Genomic DNA, 17,496 nt, shown 5'->3' with positions numbered 1-17,496 from the left:
ACAAGTCTGTGAAGTCCCACCCTACTGCCACAGGGCCCAGAGGCCAAAGGACTGTCCTGAAGCACTGGGGCAGCTGAAGCAGGAGGCAGGAGAGCTGGGAGCAGCTGCCCCAGTGGCCAAAGCCCAGGTCAGGCCAAGTGACTGCGTTCCCAGCGCAGCTTCAGCCACTGCCCCCTTCTCACCATTGAGGGATCATCAATGAGCTCGAGAAGGGCCCTGAGCGCCAGGCGACGCCTCTCCCTGCACTCGCTCTGCAGGTACCTTGAAGAGACCTTCACAACACTGTCGCCACATTCACTAGAATCCAGGCACACGAGGACCTGAAAGGCACAGGCCAGTGACGGGGGAGCCGGCCGGCAGGAGCCCACAGCCGCACAGGGCTGGGCCCAGGACGCAGCAGCAGCAGCAGCAGCACAGGGTGCGGGCACCGTCCCAGGCGGCTGCTGCCACGAGAGGGCAGAGAGCTGGGAGGCTGCTCAGCAAGGCAGCGCTGGACGCCCGGCTCACCTCCACAAGGAATGCCAGGGTGGGCAGATCCCAGTGTGGCTCCTGTGTGCTGAGCAGCCAGAGGAGGTGGAGTGCAATACTGGAACACAACCGATGACAAGCATGGCGCATCTCCCTAGGAGGGCAAAAAAGGGACCAGGAAGCTGAGCAAATCTCCCCAAGGACAGGCTTACAGAGCCTGGTGGTCTTTTACCACCACCCTGCAAGGGCACCTGGGCCCTTTAGGAGGTGTCTCCTCCTGTGCTCTCTCCCTTCCCAGCCTTTTCCAGTCTGCTTGGCCGTCCCTCAGTCTGTCGTTAGCCGTCCCTCAGTGTGTCCCAGGGCCTTGGGGAATGTGTGGGACAGCTCGGGCACAGAGCACAAATGGCAGGATCAATGGAGAGAAAGAGAGTCTCACCTGGCCAGTAGACCCACAGCATAGTGGCGGGTGTCAGCACAGAGCAGCGTGTCCCAGCCACGCTTGCGTTCCACTGACACCACCACATCCTTGTACTGCTTTTGGCAGAGCAGGGACTTCAGAGTCTGCACTGCAAACCTGTGTGCACAGCAAAGCCCGGGTCACACTGGCAGCACTGGCTCCTTTGCAGGCCACGTGTCAAGGACAGGAGGAGTGGGATGGAGCACCTGTTGGGGCTGGTGGCAAGACCGTGCTCTTCCAGGCAATCCTTCCAGAAGGTTTGGACTTCCTCTGGCATCTCTTCTGTGCTGGAGAACACTTGGAAGAGCAGATGAACAAAAAGGCGGGGGAAATATGGCCTCACTACACGTGGGACAGGGGACTCCTGGAGGATCTTCCACATCACCACGGTTGCCTGCAAAGGACAAAGCCCCCCGAGACAGCGCTCAGTGCCGAGGTGTCCGTGTGGCAGGGCCCGAACGTGGCAGGGAGAGGCCCGGAGAGAGGCAGGGGGAGCGCGGGGCCTGGTGGGCCTGAAGCTGCCCCTGGGCCAGGTTTCCGGCCAGGGCCTGAGGCAGGCAGATGCAGTGGGGGAAGGAGGATGGAGAGCTGCTGGAGAGGCGGCCTTGGGGCCAGCAAAGGCCAGTTGCGGAAACTCACAGCCAGGGCAAAGACAGCCGTTTTGTCCCCATCCGAGGTGCACGTGCTGTACTCTGGCCAGCTCCCTAGCACATCCAGGAGGATCAGCTGCACTGGCTCGGCAGTCCTGGACGAGCACATGATGGTCTTCCACATGGAGATGGCAGCTCTGCGGGGTTAGAGCTCTGTCTCATGGGGGGTCCCAGACACAGCATCGTGGCCTGGGCATCCCTAGGGGCCCGGGCTGACTGCCGGCTCTGCCTCTGCCCACTGGCCCTTGCTGGCAGCAGCCAGGCAGCCCAGCTCTGTGAGGACAGGCCCTGAGGGGCAGCAAGGCAGCAGGGCAGCAGGCTCAGGGGCTGACATGCCAGGGCTGAGAAAGGCAGCAGCCAGAGGGTTCTGGAACTCTCTGTTGCTCAGACACCTGGGCCAGGCGGTAGAGGGTGATGGGCTTGGGAGGCCTGAGGCCTCTGGGCAGGTGGGCCCCATACCTGTCACAGGACGGGGCAACACGCAGGAGCGTCACGACTGCGTCAGCTGGGTGTGCTTTGGTGAGTTTCAGCAGGGCCTTGTCCAGCCTGTGCTCGGCAGAATCGTTGGCCAGGAGCCATCGGTGAATGTACCTCACCATGGCAGGCACCTGCAGGAGGCACGGGGAGACTTGGAACGCTGCCAGAGAGAGCAATGTCCCCAGGCTCCCCAGAGAAATGCACTGCCATGGCCTCAAAGGCTCTGAGGGACCAGCAGGCGTGGCTGGGGAAGCCACGTAACTCATGGGGGAATTGAAGCCTGGCCCCAGGCTGCTTACTTGTTCTGGCCTGGCAACACCCTTCTCCAGGAGCAAATCCAGCAGGGCGGCACTGGTCTCATGCTTGAGGAGCTCGGAGTGAGCTCTGAGCCCAGTGCCCATGGTGCGGGTCTCCTCCTGCCGAATGCTCCGGATGAAGTTGCAAACGAGCTGTAGGAGAAGGGCAAGAAGCCGGGGATGTTGCATGGAGTGCTGCACACACGGTGCTGGGCTGAGCAGGGACAGCAGGCCCAGCCCAGGTGCAGGTGGCTGCAGGTACCTGCGCTGTTCTGTGGAAGCGGCCACGGCTGGATTCCTGCTCTTGTGTGCGCTCCGCAGCTTCATCTGGCAAAGATGGAGCACAGCCAGAGATGAGGGGCTGCGGGAGAGGCCGGAGAACACAGCCCAGGCCTGCGCTCCCCAGGCAGGCAGAGCCCTGGGATGCCCCAGGGGGATGGAGTGAGGCCGCTGTGGGGTGTTCTGCGCGGCCCCTCTTCCCGCCTGTCCGTGGGCATTTTCCCAGGGGATGGCATGGCATGGCATGGCATGGCATGGCATGGCATGGCATGGCATGGCATGGCATGGCATGGCATGGGGCCAAGTTGGCTGCAGGCTCCAGCCCTGCAGCCCAGCTGTGCCACTCACCCTGCTGTGGTGGATGGAAGGGCACCACCTCTTCAGTCTCCTGTGCTGGGGCTGCTCCAGGTCCTTCTTCCTCCTCCTCCTCCTCCACCCAGGCCATCTTGGGAACTCTCGGGGGTCTCTGCTCCATGTCTGTGACAGGAGCTACTTGCAGGAGAGACGCCTTGGGAAAGCTCTGGGGCACCAAGTGCCACGCTCTGCCCTTGAGGGCAGCTGCAGAATAGAAGCCTCGGAAGGCCACGGGTCACCGAGTCCTGTGCTCTGGCCTCGAGCTCAGCTGCAGGAACAAGGCTGCAGAAAAGCTCCTGGTCAGACGGCAACGAGTGCGCTGTGTGGGGGCTCCTGACAGCACTGCTCTGTCCCGTTGTGCCCCGTTGCCTGTTCCCAGCACCCGGGCAAGCTTCTATTTCCCACGTGTCACAAAGGGACCTTGGTGACCGGGTTCCGTTCCATGGCACGGTGACCGTGCTGCAGCGTGCCACCCAGGGGCCTTGCACACACTGCCTTCTGCCCTGGGGCTGGCCCCGGGCCAGCCAAAGTGGCCCAGCTTGGAAGGAATCCCTGGCCCCAGGTGTCTAAGACAGCCTGACAGGATCTTTAGGAAGGGCTCAGACCATAAGCAAAGGCCGCCCTGCTCTGCGGGCTCAGGCCTATCCCCATATCTTTCCCTGAGAGCATTTGAATTTCTAAATGAGAATCATTTGAAGGGAGGGCATTTACATTTTCCATTTCAGAGAAGACTTCTGCCTTCCTTAGCAGACACCTGTCTCTTCAAACCAAGACAATTGTTTGTCATCTTGCAGATGCGCAGTTGCTGGGCAGCCCCGTTTTACTCCAGGGACCTGGAGAACCATTCCCAACAACTGGGAAAATCCTAGGTGGTCCATCCACCCATAGATGAGGTCTCCAAATTTGCCCCAAAAGTGGGTCCAGCTTTTATAGGCCAAAAAGAGCAAGTCCAATTGACTGGATGATATTTTTAGCCCAGATAGCCCTTCAGCTGATGACACACTTCACAATCAGCAGGGGACACAGCTAGGCCAAAGCCCAGACCTCTGCTGGGAGGCTTTCCATTCAAACACCCTTCAAACAAGCCTCCATGCAAGTCAGTTGGGAAAGTTTCTTCAAATGATCCATTTCTGGCACCTAACTACACAGGGTTATGTGAAAGATTCTAAAGCAGCCGCTCTGGAGTCAAAGAGGCAGCCCTAAGAGTCCTTGTCATCTATTTGTAGCTAAATCACACTTTGGGGGATTGGAAGGGGTTTGGAACAAGCTGGAGAGTGGACCTCTGAGTTTTTTAGATGATGCCATTGCTTTTTTTTCTCTTCTACATAGGCAGGAAGGTTGAGTTGGGCTCACATCTCCACCGCATGGCTCACAGGGCCGCAAGACTTGTAGTTACAAGAGCTTTGAAGGATTTCTTGGCCAAGAAGACACGGCCAACAAGGATATTTATGTTTTGGACCCAATCTTCAAGATTTCATCTTACGGACTCATGCTCTCGGGCTCTCTAGCTGGTCAGAGTGACCCTGAGATAAGTTAAAAAGTCTCTTGTCCCAGCCCGGTGGTTGAAGAAGGAGTCAGAGCTCTTAATTTCTCAGTCTCAAGGTTGTTTATTGTATCTTATCTATAAAATTCTTTCTCCTGTCCTGCCAACGTCTGCTCAGCAAGACAGTCTAAGGCACTCTGCCTCCCCTGGGGTGGTGTTATCTTTTTATACTAAAAACTACCTGTACAATATTTACAATCACTTTCCAATCTCTACCATCTATGTTAGACAGTGAGCTTCTACTCTAGACAATTCTCAAAGTGCCAACATCAACCAGAAGATGGAGGCCAAGAAGAAGAAGGAGAAAGGCTGGACATGCCCAGATTCCTCCATCTTGCCCCCTGAAGCCCCATTCTAAAAACCCTCAAAATCTATTTTTCCACTCTGGGATAAATTCACTATCATTCTACTTCATTTTTTGTGGCTGGTCATTCTTCATACAAGGTTGGTGATTGTTTTTTCCAAGTGCTAAATCAAGGGCACGGGGGTCTTGGGCTCTGTGCCAAGGTCTCTGAGCCCTCTGACAGGCTCTCGAGTCCTGCAGGGCAGCCAGAGGAATTTCCTGGGTCCCCACATCATGCTAACAGTGTAAGCTTCCTTAGCCAATCATGCTATGACACACAAACCTACAGCACTGCATCCTAATCTTCTTGTTTAGCATTGTAACTACTTTGATTTCTTCCTAGATCTTGAACTCGAAAACTCTAAACTTTCCTCCACTTCAACTTTTCTCCCCGTGTTGCTGCTATAAACTAGAAGTCCGCATTCTCACTTCTAGCACCTAAGTTTGGGAGCCCTTTCCTAGGTCTCAGATCAAATCCTGTGTTTAATTCTAAGCTTTGCTGACAAGACCAAAGGTCTGAGATTTCTCTGCATTTGGGTTTCCAACAACACTGATGCTGTTAGTTGCAGAGTGCCCAGGATGCGTCTTGCAAGTCAACTGTGGCAGGAACAAGGCGGCTGCTTGTGGCCTCTGACAGCCCATTGCCCGGGGCTTGCCAGCGCCCCAGCCCCTCAGGGTCTGCCCCAGCCCGGCCAAGCCGCCCGGCAGCAGCGCCGCAGCCCCACAGCAGCTCCAGAGCAGCCCCATCCAGAGGCACCTGGGAGCCCTCAGCAAGGCAGCCAGCAGCACATGGGCAGGAGGACACGGCTGGCGCTTCCTGCCTGGCACAGGGCTTGTGACCATCTCCAGGCACCGCTCTGGCAGGGATCCCCGCAGCTCCGGCCCCTGCCCAGCCGCTCTCTGGGCAGCACAAAGGCTTCAGCAGAACCACCAAAGGCCAAGGGGCTTCTGGCCATTTCACCTGGCCCACTGCACGCCTGGGCAGCTGGCTGAGCGCAAGCACCCATTTCCCCCTCCTCCCCTATGCCCTACGGACCCTGGGCAGCAAAAGAAAAATGCTGGGAGTCTGGTCTGTGTATGTTAACGTAGTCTATATTTACATGGTAAAAGAAAAAAAAAAAAAAACCAATGAAAAAAAATTCTTGAAGAAAAACAAAATAAAACCTGACTCAGGTGGCCCCAGCAAAAAGAGCTTCTGGGATCAGCTCTCCACAGAGCTCTGGCAGGGCAGGCAGCCGAGCTGTGACAGACGGGGCCATGTCTTCCATGCCCTGCGCAGGTGATTTTGGAGCCACTGGAACCTGGAGATGGGAGCCCGCTCTCCTGACCTGAGGATGCACAGCGTTTGAATTGCCAGGCTTCCGACGGCGAGGCTGACGTCATTCGTTTTGTCTTCCAGGGCTGCGAGAGAGAGGAACAGAGGCACGGTCAGAAGCTGGAGCTGCAGGGAGCCGAGGAAGAGCCCCCTGCAAGTGCCATGCCAAGCCGGCTCTTGCCATGGCCAGGAGGGAGCAAAGGGAGCAAGGGGATCAGCCCGAAGCTGCTGGCCACGAATGGCCCACGTGGCCCTGAAATCTCCGTGCGCTCTGCCCACGGGAGCAGAGCCCTCCGCAGCCGGGGCAGGGCTTGCAGCTCCCCCCGGCAGCCCCCGCTGTCAGCCCGCTGCCCTCACTCACCAGTGCAGATCCGCTGCAGCTCTTGCTGCTGCCCCCTCAGGTGCCGCCCGGCCATGCCTGTGAACACAGAGTCTGTCACGGCCCCAGCGGCACAGCTCCCTGCCAGCGGCGCTGCCGGCGCTGTGGCCACACGGGCTGCTGGCCCGGCAGCGCTCAGCTCAGCCCATGCAGCGCGCTGTCGCCCCAGGGCACGGCTGTCAGAGGGCGGCAGCAGCAATGCCCAGGCCAGGCGGGGCTCCACGGCGCCGGGCCCGGCTGCCGCTGCCGGGGCAACAGGCGGGGCTGGGGCCGAGCTGCGGCGGGCTGGGGAGGGAGCCCGGGCTCGTAACTCACCCATGAACCTGATGGCCGCCTCTCGCAGGGGCTCCTGTGGGCTCTCCAGGTAGCGCAGGGCCCGGCGCAGGTGCTCGGCCGCTCTGCTGCTGTCCTCTGCCAGCTGGAGCGAGCGGCAGGAGGGAAGGGTTGGCGCGGGCTCAGCCCCTGGGCCGGGCGCTGCCTGCGCCCCGCCCCGGCCTCCCCTGCCCGCACAGCCCCGAGGCGCGGCCAGCAGCCGCTGGCGCCGGGCTCCCGAGGGGAGGGGGAGGGGGCCGGCTGCTGCCCGGGGAGCCGCGGTGCCGCCCCTGCCCCGCAGCCCCGCCGGGCCGGGCTTTCATGGGCACCCGGCTCAGGCCCACGGGAGCCTGGAGAAGAGCCCGCGCGGCCTCTGGCTGCAGCAGCGCGCAGGAGCACAGCTGCCCGGCCCGCACACTGAGCACCGCCCTCAGGGGCCTTCTCCTGGCTGAGTTGGGGATTCCAGGCCGTCCTTACCAGGCACTTGCTGAACTTCCACAGTTTCTGCTCCTTCAGCAGCTTTTTCAGATCCCTCCTCTTCATGAACTTGACCGCATAAAGCAGCGTTTCCCGAGAAGCCTGGAGAGCAGCAGAGACGCGGAGATGGCCCCGCAGCCCAGGGCACGGGACCCGCCTCGCCCTGCCATGGCCTGCAGGAGGCTGCGGTCCAGCAGGCGCAGGGCAGGAGGCAGCCGAGCCCCCTGCCGGGCGGACAGCAGCAGCCCAGGAGTCCTCACCTCTGCCACATGCTGATTCTCATCATTGCAGTGGAAGAAGAGTGGAAGCAGGCTCTGTTGCACAGGGCTTTCCAAAGGTTTTTCTCTCTCTTCCAAATACTCCATCATGTCTCGGAAGAGTTTTATGGAGAGCAGCTGTACCTGGCTATTATCCTAGATGAAAAAAAAAAGAAAAAACACTTCAGCATTGGCTCCTCCAGGGCGCCCTGGGCACAGGGCTGGAAATGCACAGGGCACACAGTTTCCAGGCAGCAGCCAGTGGCTGTAGCTGGGGGCACGGAGCCTTACGTGCTCAAAGAGTGGCAGGAGTGCCTCAGCCAGCTGCATGGCAATGGGGGTTGACAGCAGAATGTGTTTGTGCAGGAGTATAAAGCTGAGTGTGATGAGTGTCATCCCAGCTATCTCTGCATCATTGTCCCCCAGTAGGTGCATGAGGCTTTTGGTCAAGCTCCACATTCTTTCGGCCTGTGTGGAACACAAGTCTGTGAAGTCCCACCCTACTGCCACAGGGCCCAGAGGCCAAAGGACTGTCCTGAAGCACTGGGGCAGCTGAAGCAGGAGGCAGGAGAGCTGGGAGCAGCTGCCCCAGTGGCCAAAGCCCAGGTCAGGCCAAGTGACTGCGTTCCCAGCGCAGCTTCAGCCACTGCCCCCTTCTCACCATTGAGGGATCATCAATGAGCTCGAGAAGGGCCCTGAGCGCCAGGCGACGCCTCTCCCTGCACTCGCTCTGCAGGTACCTTGAAGAGACCTTCACAACACTGTCGCCACATTCACTAGAATCCAGGCACACGAGGACCTGAAAGGCACAGGCCAGTGACGGGGGAGCCGGCCGGCAGGAGCCCACAGCCGCACAGGGCTGGGCCCAGGACGCAGCAGCAGCAGCAGCAGCACAGGGTGCGGGCACCGTCCCAGGCGGCTGCTGCCACGAGAGGGCAGAGAGCTGGGAGGCTGCTCAGCAAGGCAGCGCTGGACACCCGGCTCACCTCCACAAGGAATGCCAGGGTGGGCAGATCCCAGTGTGGCTCCTGTGTGCTGAGCAGCCAGAGGAGGTGGAGTGCAATACTGGAACACAACCGATGACAAGCATGGCGCATCTCCCTAGGAGGGCAAAAAAGGGACCAGGAAGCTGAGCAAATCTCCCCAAGGACAGGCTTACAGAGCCTGGTGGTCTTTTACCACCACCCTGCAAGGGCACCTGGGCCCTTTAGGAGGTGTCTCCTCCTGTGCTCTCTCCCTTCCCAGCCTTTTCCAGTCTGCTTGGCCGTCCCTCAGTCTGTCGTTAGCCGTCCCTCAGTGTGTCCCAGGGCCTTGGGGAATGTGTGGGACAGCTCGGGCACAGAGCACAAATGGCAGGATCAATGGAGAGAAAGAGAGTCTCACCTGGCCAGTAGACCCACAGCATAGTGGCGGGTGTCAGCACAGAGCAGCGTGTCCCAGCCACGCTTGCGTTCCACTGACACCACCACATCCTTGTACTGCTTTTGGCAGAGCAGGGACTTCAGAGTCTGCACTGCAAACCTGTGTGCACAGCAAAGCCCGGGTCACACTGGCAGCACTGGCTCCTTTGCAGGCCACGTGTCAAGGACAGGAGGAGTGGGATGGAGCACCTGTTGGGGCTGGTGGCAAGACCGTGCTCTTCCAGGCAATCCTTCCAGAAGGTTTGGACTTCCTCTGGCATCTCTTCTGTGCTGGAGAACACTTGGAAGAGCAGATGAACAAAAAGGCGGGGGAAATATGGCCTCACTACACGTGGGACAGGGGACTCCTGGAGGATCTTCCACATCACCACGGTTGCCTGCAAAGGACAAAGCCCCCCGAGACAGCGCTCAGTGCCGAGGTGTCCGTGTGGCAGGGCCCGAACGTGGCAGGGAGAGGCCCGGAGAGAGGCAGGGGGAGCGCGGGGCCTGGTGGGCCTGAAGCTGCCCCTGGGCCAGGTTTCCGGCCAGGGCCTGAGGCAGGCAGATGCAGTGGGGGAAGGAGGATGGAGAGCTGCTGGAGAGGCGGCCTTGGGGCCAGCAAAGGCCAGTTGCGGAAACTCACAGCCAGGGCAAAGACAGCCGTTTTGTCCCCATCCGAGGTGCACGTGCTGTACTCTGGCCAGCTCCCTAGCACATCCAGGAGGATCAGCTGCACTGGCTCGGCAGTCCTGGACGAGCACATGATGGTCTTCCACATGGAGATGGCAGCTCTGCGGGGTTAGAGCTCTGTCTCATGGGGGGTCCCAGACACAGCATCGTGGCCTGGGCATCCCTAGGGGCCCGGGCTGACTGCCGGCTCTGCCTCTGCCCACTGGCCCTTGCTGGCAGCAGCCAGGCAGCCCAGCTCTGTGAGGACAGGCCCTGAGGGGCAGCAAGGCAGCAGGGCAGCAGGCTCAGGGGCTGACATGCCAGGGCTGAGAAAGGCAGCAGCCAGAGGGTTCTGGAACTCTCTGTTGCTCAGACACCTGGGCCAGGCGGTAGAGGGTGATGGGCTTGGGAGGCCTGAGGCCTCTGGGCAGGTGGGCCCCATACCTGTCACAGGACGGGGCAACACGCAGGAGCGTCACGACTGCGTCAGCTGGGTGTGCTTTGGTGAGTTTCAGCAGGGCCTTGTCCAGCCTGTGCTCGGCAGAATCGTTGGCCAGGAGCCATCGGTGAATGTACCTCACCATGGCAGGCACCTGCAGGAGGCACGGGGAGACTTGGAACGCTGCCAGAGAGAGCAATGTCCCCAGGCTCCCCAGAGAAATGCACTGCCATGGCCTCAAAGGCTCTGAGGGACCAGCAGGCGTGGCTGGGGAAGCCACGTAACTCATGGGGGAATTGAAGCCTGGCCCCAGGCTGCTTACTTGTTCTGGCCTGGCAACACCCTTCTCCAGGAGCAAATCCAGCAGGGCGGCACTGGTCTCATGCTTGAGGAGCTCGGAGTGAGCTCTGAGCCCAGTGCCCATGGTGCGGGTCTCCTCCTGCCGAATGCTCCGGATGAAGTTGCAAACGAGCTGTAGGAGAAGGGCAAGAAGCCGGGGATGTTGCATGGAGTGCTGCACACACGGTGCTGGGCTGAGCAGGGACAGCAGGCCCAGCCCAGGTGCAGGTGGCTGCAGGTACCTGCGCTGTTCTGTGGAAGCGGCCACGGCTGGATTCCTGCTCTTGTGTGCGCTCCGCAGCTTCATCTGGCAAAGAGGGAGCACAGCCAGAGATGAGGGGCTGCGGGAGAGGCCGGAGAACACAGCCCAGGCCTGCGCTCCCCAGGCAGGCAGAGCCCTGGGATGCCCCAGGGGGATGGAGTGAGGCCGCTGTGGGGTGTTCTGCGCGGCCCCTCTTCCCGCCTGTCCGTGGGCATTTTCCCAGGGGATGGCATGGCATGGCATGGCATGGCATGGCATGGCATGGCATGGCATGGCATGGCATGGCATGGCATGGCATGGGGCCAAGTTGGCTGCAGGCTCCAGCCCTGCAGCCCAGCTCTGCCACTCACCCTGCTGTGGTGGATGGAAGGGCACCACGTCTTCAGTCTCCTGTGCTGGGGCTGCTCCAGGTCCTTCTTCCTCCTCCTCCTCCTCCACCCAGGCCATCTTGGGAACTCTCGGGGGTCTCTGCTCCATGTCTGTGACAGGAGCTACTTGCAGGAGAGACGCCTTGGGAAAGCTCTGGGGCACCAAGTGCCACGCTCTGCCCTTGAGGGCAGCTGCAGAATAGAAGCCTCGGAAGGCCACGGGTCACCGAGTCCTGTGCTCTGGCCTCGAGCTCAGCTGCAGGAACAAGGCTGCAGAAAAGCTCCTGGTCAGACGGCAACGAGTGCGCTGTGTGGGGGCTCCTGACAGCACTGCTCTGTCCCGTTGTGCCCCGTTGCCTGTTCCCAGCACCCGGGCAAGCTTCTATTTCCCACGTGTCACAAAGGGACCTTGGTGACCGGGTTCCGTTCCATGGCACGGTGACCGTGCTGCAGCGTGCCACCCAGGGGCCTTGCACACACTGCCTTCTGCCCTGGGGCTGGCCCCGGGCCAGCCAAAGTGGCCCAGCTTGGAAGGAATCCCTGGCCCCAGGTGTCTAAGACAGCCTGACAGGATCTTTAGGAAGGGCTCAGACCATAAGCAAAGGCCGCCCTGCTCTGCGGGCTCAGGCCTATCCCCATATCTTTCCCTGAGAGCATTTGAATTTCTAAATGAGAATCATTTGAAGGGAGGGCATTTACATTTTCCATTTCAGAGAAGACTTCTGCCTTCCTTAGCAGACACCTGTCTCTTCAAACCAAGACAATTGTTTGTCATCTTGCAGATGCGCAGTTGCTGGGCAGCCCCGTTTTACTCCAGGGACCTGGAGAACCATTCCCAACAACTGGGAAAATCCTAGGTGGTCCATCCACCCATAGATGAGGTCTCCAAATTTGCCCCAAAAGTGGGTCCAGCTTTTATAGGCCAAAAAGAGCAAGTCCAATTGACTGGATGATATTTTTAGCCCAGATAGCCCTTCAGCTGATGACACACTTCACAATCAGCAGGGGACACAGCTAGGCCAAAGCCCAGACCTCTGCTGGGAGGCTTTCCATTCAAACACCCTTCAAACAAGCCTCCATGCAAGTCAGTTGGGAAAGTTTCTTCAAATGATCCATTTCTGGCACCTAACTACACAGGGTTATGTGAAAGATTCTAAAGCAGCCGCTCTGGAGTCAAAGAGGCAGCCCTAAGAGTCCTTGTCATCTATTTGTAGCTAAATCACACTTTGGGGGATTGGAAGGGGTTTGGAACAAGCTGGAGAGTGGACCTCTGAGTTTTTTAGATGATGCCATTGCTTTTTTTTCTCTTCTACATAGGCAGGAAGGTTGAGTTGGGCTCACATCTCCACCGCATGGCTCACAGGGCCGCAAGACTTGTAGTTACAAGAGCTTTGAAGGATTTCTTGGCCAAGAAGACACGGCCAACAAGGATATTTATGTTTTGGACCCAATCTTCAAGATTTCATCTTACGGACTCATGCTCTCGGGCTCTCTAGCTGGTCAGAGTGACCCTGAGATAAGTTAAAAAGTCTCTTGTCCCAGCCCGGTGGTTGAAGAAGGAGTCAGAGCTCTTAATTTCTCAGTCTCAAGGTTGTTTATTGTATCTTATCTATAAAATTCTTTCTCCTGTCCTGCCAACGTCTGCTCAGCAAGACAGTCTAAGGCACTCTGCCTCCCCTGGGGTGGTGTTATCTTTTTATACTAAAAACTACCTGTACAATATTTACAATCACTTTCCAATCTCTACCATCTATGTTAGACAGTGAGCTTCTACTCTAGACAATTCTCAAAGTGCCAACATCAACCAGAAGATGGAGGCCAAGAAGAAGAAGGAGAAAGGCTGGACATGCCCAGATTCCTCCATCTTGCCCCCTGAAGCCCCATTCTAAAAACCCTCAAAATCTATTTTTCCACTCTGGGATAAATTCACTATCATTCTACTTCATTTTTTGTGGCTGGTCATTCTTCATACAAGGTTGGTGATTGTTTTTTCCAAGTGCTAAATCAAGGGCACGGGGGTCTTGGGCTCTGTGCCAAGGTCTCTGAGCCCTCTGACAGGCTCTCGAGTCCTGCAGGGCAGCCAGAGGAATTTCCTGGGTCCCCACATCATGCTAACAGTGTAAGCTTCCTTAGCCAATCATGCTATGACACACAAACCTACAGCACTGCATCCTAATCTTCTTGTTTAGCATTGTAACTACTTTGATTTCTTCCTAGATCTTGAACTCGAAAACTCTAAACTTTCCTCCACTTCAACTTTTCTCCCCGTGTCGCTGCTATAAACTAGAAGTCCGCATTCTCACTTCTAGCACCTAAGTTTGGGAGCCCTTTCCTAGGTCTCAGATCAAATCCTGTGTTTAATTCTAAGCTTTGCTGACAAGACCAAAGGTCTGAGATTTCTCTGCATTTGGGTTTCCAACAACACTGATGCTGTTAGTTGCAGAGTGCCCAGGATGCGTCTTGCAAGTCAACTGTGGCAGGAACAAGGCGGCTGCTTGTGGCCTCTGACAGCCCATTGCCCGGGGCTTGCCAGCGCCCCAGCCCCTCAGGGTCTGCCCCAGCCCGGCCAAGCCGCCCGGCAGCAGCGCCGCAGCCCCACAGCAGCTCCAGAGCAGCCCTATCCAGAGGCACCTGGGAGCCCTCAGCAAGGCAGCCAGCAGCACATGGGCAGGAGGACACGGCTGGCGCTTCCTGCCTGGCACAGGGCTTGTGACCATCTCCAGGCACCGCTCTGGCAGGGATCCCCGCAGCTCCGGCCCCTGCCCAGCCGCTCTCTGGGCAGCACAAAGGCTTCAGCAGAACCACCAAAGGCCAAGGGGCTTCTGGCCATTTCACCTGGCCCACTGCACGCCTGGGCAGCTGGCTGAGCGCAAGCACCCATTTCCCCCTCCTCCCCTATGCCCTACGGCCACTGGGCAGCAAAAGAAAAATGCTGGGAGTCTGGTCTGTGTATGTTAACATAGTCTATATTTACATGGTAAAAGAAAAAAAAAAAAAAACCAATGAAAAAAAATTCTTGAAGAAAAACAAAATAAAACCTGACTCAGGTGGCCCCAGCAAAAAGAGCTTCTGGGATCAGCTCTCCACAGAGCTCTGGCAGGGCAGGCAGCCGAGCTGTGACAGACGGGGCCATGTCTTCCATGCCCTGCGCAGGTGATTTTGGAGCCACTGGAACCTGGAGATGGGAGCCCGCTCTCCTGACCTGAGGATGCACAGCGTTTGAATTGCCAGGCTTCCGACGGCGAGGCTGACGTCATTCGTTTTGTCTTCCAGGGCTGCGAGAGAGAGGAACAGAGGCACGGTCAGAAGCTGGAGCTGCAGGGAGCCGAGGAAGAGCCCCCTGCAAGTGCCATGCCAAGCCGGCTCTTGCCATGGCCAGGAGGGAGCAAAGGGAGCAAGGGGATCAGCCCGAAGCTGCTGGCCACGAATGGCCCACGTGGCCCTGAAATCTCCGTGCGCTCTGCCCACGGGAGCAGAGCCCTCCGCAGCCGGGGCAGGGCTTGCAGCTCCCCCCGGCAGCCCCCGCTGTCAGCCCGCTACCCTCACTCACCAGTGCAGATCCGCTGCAGCTCTTGCTGCTGCCCCCTCAGGTGCCGCCCGGCCATGCCTGTGAACACAGAGTCTGTCACGGCCCCAGCGGCACAGCTCCCTGCCAGCGGCGCTGCCGGCGCTGTGGCCACACGGGCTGCTGGCCCGGCAGCGCTCAGCTCAGCCCATGCAGCGCGCTGTCGCCCCAGGGCACGGCTGTCAGAGGGCGGCAGCAGCAATGCCCAGGCCAGGCGGGGCTCCACGGCGCCGGGCCCGGCTGCCGCTGCCGGGGCAACAGGCGGGGCTGGGGCCGAGCTGCGGCGGGCTGGGGAGGGAGCCCGGGCTCGTAACTCACCCATGAACCTGATGGCCGCCTTTCGCAGGGGCTCCTGTGGGCTCTCCAGGTAGCGCAGGGCCCGGCGCAGGTGCTCGGCCGCTCTGCTGCTATCCTCTGCCAGCTGGAGCGAGCGGCAGGAGGGAAGGGTTGGCGCGGGCTCAGCCCCTGGGCCGGGCGCTGCCTGCGCCCCGCCCCGGCCTCCCCTGCCCGCACAGCCCCGAGGCGCGGCCAGCAGCCGCTGGCGCCGGGCTCCCGAGGGGAGGGGGAGGGGGCCGGCTGCTGCCCGGGGAGCCGCGGTGCCGCCCCTGCCCTGCAGCCCCGCCGGGACGGGCTTTCATGGGCACCCGGCTCGGGCCCACGGGAGCCTGGAGAAGAGCCCGCGCGGCCTCTGGCTGCAGCAGCGCGCAGGAGCACAGCTGCCCGGCCCGCACACTGAGCACCGCCCTCAGGGGCCTTCTCCTGGCTGAGTTGGGGATTCCAGGCCGTCCTTACCAGGCACTTGCTGAACTTCCACAGTTTCTGCTCCTTCAGCAGCTTTTTCAGATCCCTCCTCTTCATGAACTTGACCGCATAAAGCAGCGTTTCCCGAGAAGCCTGGAGAGCAGCAGAGACGCGGAGATGGCCCCGCAGCCCAGGGCACGGGACCCGCCTCGCCCTGCCATGGCCTGCAGGAGGCTGCGGTCCAGCAGGCGCAGGGCAGGAGGCAGCCGAGCCCCCTGCCGGGCGGACAGCAGCAGCCCAGGAGTCCTCACCTCTGCCACATGCTGATTCTCATCATTGCAGTGGAAGAAGAGTGGAAGCAGGCTCTGTTGCACAGGGCTTTCCAAAGGTTTTTCTCTCTCTTCCAAATACTCCATCATGTCTCGGAAGAGTTTTATGGAGAGCAGCTGTACCTGGCTATTATCCTAGATGAAAAAAAAAAGAAAAAACACTTCAGCATTGGCTCCTCCAGGGCGCCCTGGGCACAGGGCTGGAAATGCACAGGGCACACAGTTTCCAGGCAGCAGCCAGTGGCTGTAGCTGGGGGCACGGAGCCTTACGTGCTCAAAGAGTGGCAGGAGTGCCTCAGCCAGCTGCATGGCAATGGGGGTTGACAGCAGAATGTGTTTGTGCAGGAGTATAAAGCTGAGTGTGATGAGTGTCATCCCAGCTATCTCTGCATCATTGTCCCCCAGTAGGTGCATGAGGCTTTTGGTCAAGCTCCACATTCTTTCGGCCTGTGTGGAACACAAGTCTGTGAAGTCCCACCCTACTGCCACAGGGCCCAGAGGCCAAAGGACTGTCCTGAAGCACTGGGGCAGCTGAAGCAGGAGGCAGGAGAGCTGGGAGCAGCTGCCCCAGTGGCCAAAGCCCAGGTCAGGCCAAGTGACTGCGTTCCCAGCGCAGCTTCAGCCACTGCCCCCTTCTCACCATTGAGGGATCATCAATGAGCTCGAGAAGGGCCCTGAGCGCCAGGCGACGCCTCTCCCTGCACTCGCTCTGCAGGTACCTTGAAGAGACCTTCACAACACTGTCGCCACATTCACTAGAATCCAGGCACACGAGGACCTGAAAGGCACAGGCCAGTGACGGGGGAGCCGGCCGGCAGGAGCCCACAGCCGCACAGGGCTGGGCCCAGGACGCAGCAGCAGCAGCAGCAGCACAGGGTGCGGGCACCGTCCCAGGCGGCTGCTGCCACGAGAGGGCAGAGAGCTGGGAGGCTGCTCAGCAAGGCAGCGCTGGACGCCCGGCTCACCTCCACAAGGAATGCCAGGGTGGGCAGATCCCAGTGTGGCTCCTGTGTGCTGAGCAGCCAGAGGAGGTGGAGTGCAATACTGGAACACAACCGATGACAAGCATGGCGCATCTCCCTAGGAGGGCAAAAAAGGGACCAGGAAGCTGAGCAAATCTCCCCAAGGACAGGCTTACAGAGCCTGGTGGTCTTTTACCACCACCCTGCAAGGGCACCTGGGCCCTTTAGGAGGTGTCTCCTCCTGTGCTCTCTCCCTTCCCAGCCTTTTCCAGTCTGCTTGGCCGTCCCTCAGTCTGTCGTTAGCCGTCCCTCAGTGTGTCCCAGGGCCTTGGGGAATGTGTGGGACAGCTCGGGCACAGAGCACAAATGGCAGGATCAATGGAGAGAAAGAGAGTCTCACCTGGCCAGTAGACCCACAGCATAGTGGCGGGTGTCAGCACAGAGCAGCGTGTCCCAGCCACGCTTGCGTTCCACTGACACCACCACATCCTTGTACTGCTTTTGGCAGAGCAGGGACTTCAGAGTCTGCACTGCAAACCTGTGTGCACAGCAAAGCCCGGGTCACACTGGCAGCACTGGCTCCTTTGCAGGCCACGTGTCAAGGACAGGAGGAGTGGGATGGAGCACCTGTTGGGGCTGGTGGCAAGACCGTGCTCTTCCAGGCAATCCTTCCAGAAGGTTTGGACTTCCTCTGGCATCTCTTCTGTGCTGGAGAACACTTGGAAGAGCAGATGAACAAAAAGGCGGGGGAAATATGGCCTCACTACACGTGGGACAGGGGACTCCTGGAGGATCTTCCACATCACCACGGTTGC

This window comes from Ammospiza nelsoni, unplaced genomic scaffold (genome assembly GCF_027579445.1).
Source record: "Ammospiza nelsoni isolate bAmmNel1 unplaced genomic scaffold, bAmmNel1.pri scaffold_55, whole genome shotgun sequence".
NCBI classification, from domain to species: domain Eukaryota; kingdom Metazoa; phylum Chordata; class Aves; order Passeriformes; family Passerellidae; genus Ammospiza; species Ammospiza nelsoni.
This window is presented reverse-complemented; position numbering follows the sequence as displayed.